The following is a 6000-nucleotide window of genomic DNA, read 5'->3' on the forward strand; positions in this document are numbered from 1 at the left end:
GAGGCCGGTGGCAGCAAGAGCGCAGCAGACAAGTACCATCAGCCTAGGTGGTGCCCATCGGGTTTAACTCATACATAGAAGAGGAAGCTGCAGCGCCTTCGCAACAAAGAAAAGAAGGAGCAGGAAGAGGAGAAGATGAGGGATGAGGACTTTAACAGATACAGGCCCATGTTCCCTCAGAGCAAGGTTTGGAAGGTTAAGGCAGCTAATCAGCCAGCCAGACCAGTCGGACCGCCGCAGCCGACCGGTCAGACCGCTCTAACCAACCGGTCGAGCCTATTGTAGAGCCAGCAGCCGAATCGACGCTGCCCATTTCGGTTTCTTCTATTGATGAAGCCCCAGCAGTTCCTCTGACAGCAGAAGATGAGGAATTGGTGGATTATGAAGCATCTCCGGAGCACACCAACTTGGAGATCAACGTGGTGCATTTATCTTCAGATTACTTTGTCATTCCGGAGGAAGATATGGCTCATCTTCAGTTTGGGCCCCGTGAAACTGTGTTTCAGAAGCCAAGCGAGAAGGGCAACCATCTGAAGGCTCTTTACGTGAGGGGACACATCAACGGGAAGCCGGTGACTCGCATGTTAGTCGATGGTGGGCCCATTGTAAATCTTATGCCCTACTCGCTGTACAAGAAGCTCGGTGGCCAAGACGAGGACTTGATCAAGACAAACATGACGGTCAGTGGCATTGGAGGGAGCGAGCCCCTTAGCGCCAAAGGAGTTGCTTCCATGGAGCTCACCATTGGGAGTAAGACGCTTGCTACAGCTTTCTTCGTCTCGGAAGTACAAGGTAACTACAACTTGATTCTTGGGAGGGATTGGATTCATGCAAAACAGTGTGTTCCTTCTACCTTGTATCAGTTTCTTGTTCAGTGAATCGGCGATGAGGTCGAGATTGTCCATGGGGACACTTCGTCCTTTGTTGCTTTAGCCGATTCGGATTCTATTAGTGCACACGACAACGTTAAGTGTTTATCGGGCGTGGATCTGTCCGATTATGATTTGATCAGTTGCACTAAGGATGGTTTTGTTTCTGCTGTATTAAAGCCGATGGACAATTGGCTAAATCATTTAATGTAAATCAAATGAGTACAACAGAAGTTCCAGAAGCAACCGGTCAGACCGCTTGTGCCGACCGGTCAGACCGGTCCGTTCCCGTTCGGCACACAGAGCCGACCGGTCAGACTGGACTCCCCAACCGGTCAGACCGGTCGCAGAGTGGCTGCAGCAGAGGCTAGATCAGTATCGGGGGCGTACGAATGATATGTGTGAAGCCATTGAAGACTCTGATGATTTAGATAAGCTGGGCCAAGGGTTTACATCGGCTGATCCTTTAGAAAAAATAGACATTGGTGATGGAACTATTTCTAGGCCGACCTTTGTAAACAAAAATTTATCGGCTGAATATAAAGCCGATTTAGTTAATTTATTGAAAGAATATGTTGATTGCTTTGCTTGGGAGTATCATGAAATACCTGGTTTAAGTCGTGATCTTGTTGAGCATCGTTTACAGATTAAAACCGGTTTTAGACCTTATAAACAACCGGTTAGGCGTTTCAATCCTATTATATATGATCGAATTAAAGCTGAAATTAATCGTTTACTTGATGCTGGGTTTATTCGGTCTTGTCGTTATGCAGATTGGATCTCTAATATTGTGCCCGTTGAGAAAAAGGATTCGAGAAAAATTAGAGTATGCATTGATTTTAGAGATCTTAATAAAGCTACTCCCAAAGATGAGTATCCTATGCCTGTAGCCGATATGTTGATTAATGAGGCTTTCGGACATCATGTCATTAGTTTTCTTGATGGTAACGCTGGTTACAATAAAATATTCATGGCCGAAGAAGATATATCTAAAACGGCCTTTAGATGTCCAGGATTTGTCGGCTTGTTTGAGTGGATTGTTATGACTTTTGGTTTGAAAAATGCGGGTGCTACTTATCAAAGAGCTATGAATTTAATCTTCCATGATTTGTTTGGTGTCATCTTGAAAGTGTACATTGGTGATATTGTCATTAAATTGGCCGATTTGGATCATCATTTAGCCGATTTGAGACTTGCTCTTGAGAGGATGCGCCGGTATGGTTTGAAGATGAATCCACTCAAATGTGCTTTTGGTGTATCGGCTGGAAAGTTTCTTGGCTTCATTATTCATGAGAAGGGAATAGAGATAGATCCTAAGAGAATTGAAGCTATGAAGAAAGTTGAAACCCCTACATGCAAGAAGGATTTACAGAAGTTCTTGGGTAAGGCAAATTTCTTAAGAAGGTTTATATCTAACTTGTTCAGGAAGATCGATGATTTTACTCCTATTCTTTGGTTAAAAGATGAAACCGAATTTACTTGGGGAGCAAAACAGCAAGAAGTGTTTGAGAAGATCAATGTTTATTTGTCTTCACCACCTGTGCTTAAGGCGCCTAAGAGAGGAGTACATTTCAGACTTTATATGGTTGCTGAAAACAAAGTTATTGGGGCTGTTTTGACTCAAGAAACCGAAGGGAAGGAGTACATTATTACATACTTAAGCCGACGACTTATCGATGCGGAGAGAAGGTATACCTTTATTGAGAAGTTATGTTTGTCTCTTTATTATGCTTGTACCAAATTGAGGCATTATCTACTATCTAGTACTTGCATGGTAGTATGTCAAACCGATGTGATCAAACATATGTTATAAAAGCCGATTTTGAGTGGTCGAATCGGCAAGTGGGCTTATGTTTTGGTTGAATATGATTTGTCTTGTGAACCTTTAAAATCTATGAGAGGCCAAATTGTAGTGGATTTTATTGTTGAGCATCGGATTAATGACAAGCATGATTTAGAAGTCAGCTATATTACTTGCACATCATGAAAGTTGTACTTTGATGGTTCGGTTTGTGATGATGGTCAAGGAATTGGTGATGTTCTTATTTCTCCGAATGGCGTCGTTTTTGAGTTTTGAAACCGATTGGAAGAAGAATGCATAAATAACCAAGCTGAGTATGAAACCCTTCTATTTGGCTTGGAATTCTTACAATCTATGGGCATGAAGCATGTTGAAGTCTTTGGAGATTCTCTTCTGGTGGTGCAGCAAGTATCCAAGGTATGCCAATGCTATAATTGTTCACTAAATGCATATCTTGATAAATGCTTTGATATTATTTCCTCCTTCGATGAATTTATTATTAAACATATACCGAGGGAAGAGAATGGAAAGACGAATACTCTGGTTCTGCAAGCGTATGGCTATAATATTACGAAAAAATATTTCAACATTCGCAAACCGATGCAAACGAAAGCCGAGTTTCTGGTTCTGGACTCACCGGTCCTACCGATCAGCGATGCTGCTGTTGGTTCTGATTCGGCCAAAAAAGATGATTCAGTTATCTCGGCCGAAGCCCAGGATTGGAGGGTCCCTCTTATATCATATTTGAGAGATCCTGGTCGTGGTGCGGAGAGAAATATTCGGCATTTTGCTTTCAAGTATGTTTTAATTGACGATGAGCTTTATCGTCGAACAGTCGAAGATTTGCTTCTCAAGTGTTTAGACTCGGATCAGACCCGGGTTACTATGGGTGAGTTCATGAAGGTATTTGTGGTACTCATCAATCGGCTTCCAAGATGAAGTGGTTACTCAGAAGAGCCGGTTTCTATTGGCCCACCATGCTATCCGATTATTTTAAATACTATAAAGGGTGTGAAGAATATCAGCGGTTTGGTGATTTACAATTGCTGCCCACTGCATTGATGCATCATATTATTAAACCATGGCCGTTCCGAGGTTGGGGATTGGATTTTATTGGACAAATTAATCCTCCATCTTCAAAGTGGCATCGCTTCGTGTTAGTTGCTACGGATTACTTTACTAAATGGACCGAAACAGTTTCTTTGAAGAATATGACACATAAGGAGGTAATTGAGTTTATTACTGAGTATATTATTCATAGATTCGGTATTCCACAAACTTTGACAACAGATCAAGGTTCTTTATTTATATCGAAAGAGGTGCGTGACTTTGCCGAATCTTACAAGATTAAGTTGCTCGATTCATAAGTTGCTCGATTCATCTCCATACTACGCTCAGGCCAATGGACAGGCCGAGTCTAGTAATAAGATTTTGATCAAACTTGTCAAGAAGATAGAAGAAAATCCTAGAAGGTGGCATGAAGTGTTATCCGAAGCATTATGGGCTCATCGTATATCTAGACATGGTGCTAATAAGGTTACTCCTTTTGAGCTTGTGTATGGTTAAGAGGCCGTTTTACCCGTTGAGGTAAATCTAGACGCTTATAGATTAGCAAAATAAAATGACCTCTCCACTGTTGATTACCATGATATGATGATGGATAATGTTGATGAGGTGACCGACAAGCGTTTGAAGGCTTTGAAGGAGATTGAGAAAGATAAGCTTCGGGTGACCAGAGCTTACAACAAAAAGGTAAAACTTAAGTCTTTTCAGGTTGGAGATCTGATTTGGAAGACAATTTTGCCTCTTGGGATGAAAAGCAACAAGTTTGGCAAATGGTCGCCAAGTTGGGAGGGTCCATACAAGATTGTCAAGGTTATCTCCGGTAATTCATATATGATGGAGACGGTGCAAGGTGAGCGTCTACCTAGAGCTATCAATGGGAGATACTTGAAGAAATTCTATCCTAACGTATGGCAAAGTGCATGAAGACGAAGACGGCTGGTATTGGATATCGCCCTTAGTTTTATTCTTAGATTTGTATGCTCTGTTTAAAATATGTACATCAGGATAGTTCTTTCTTTTTGGCTTATGAAACTCACCAAAAAGCAGGGAGGCATATGTTGATAGCCAATTCTGGCAATTCAGGGGCCGACCGGTCTGACCGGTCTGTCCAGTTGTAATCCGAGTATGCTTCATTTTATTTTGTAAATTCTTGTACAAATCGACTTGGAGAGGGGTACGACTTCCCCGGCCTATAAATATAAAGGCTAAGGCCGATTGAGGTATTCCAATCGAATCGAATCAAAATACATCTACTTTTTTGTCCTCTTAAACCCTAGCCTTTTCCAACTCTAGATTACTTTCTTCCTTCGTCTCTACAGCGTTTGAAGACGTTCTGAGTGGCCTGCCGATCTCAGAGCAGCCCTACGTTCACGAGCTCCAATGGGGTCCCTCCCGAGCTCGCTGTTCTAGGTCTTCGCGAGTTCCTTGCTTGCACCGGTCAGACCGGTCCACCCAGGATTTTCGCTAGTGTTGATTGTTTTGATGATCGTTCGCGCGTTCTAGTGCATTCGAGTGTGTCGGCGCGATTCTGTGTCAACAGTAAGTGAGAAAAAAAAAGTTCCCTTAACCGAAACTTTTATGGGACTCGCGTGTTCACCGTAGCTCCTTTGGTCATTATTGTGCTTTCTAGCAAGAATCTTCCAAGAAAAATCAAGAACAGAGGCCAAACATCATAATTAAAGAATTCGACAAAGAAAATCATCCTATTTTCTTCATTGTACTATCTATTCCCGAGAAGTAGCTTTCGCACCTTGAATGCTTAGGTTGTCCGCCATCCTGGAGAATTATTTGTGAAAAAAAGAAAAAAATTAAAAAAAAACTTTCTGTTGCCATATTGGTGATGATGCAGATTAGTGAGTAACACGCACAGCTGGCCTTTGCACTTGGCAGCAGGTGTCATTCCAGTCTCCAACTCCCAAAATGTACATTTGAATCTCCAAACTTGTTAATTGATTCACACTTGAATCCCCAAATTTGTTAATTGTTTCACACGAGGTTCAAATTACTGTTATCTTGCTAAACCGTCAGCGGATCAAGTTGGTATCAAGTTGGCTGGGCGTTGACGAGGACCTAACATGTGAGGCCCGCCAGATTTTTTCATAACAGTATTTTCACAAAAGGTTTCCTATTCTCCACTTAAATTGGTCCCGTGCAGCAATTCAGACCAAAAAGACTTGGAGGTCTGTTGGGCTCTGATCCTAGTGATGGGCTGGGCCGAGCTTGCGCGGAGAGAATAGACGACAAATGTTTCGGCCTCAAAATCGA

Source organism: Panicum virgatum, chromosome 9N (assembly GCF_016808335.1).
Source record: "Panicum virgatum strain AP13 chromosome 9N, P.virgatum_v5, whole genome shotgun sequence".
In the NCBI taxonomy this organism is placed as follows: domain Eukaryota; kingdom Viridiplantae; phylum Streptophyta; class Magnoliopsida; order Poales; family Poaceae; genus Panicum; species Panicum virgatum.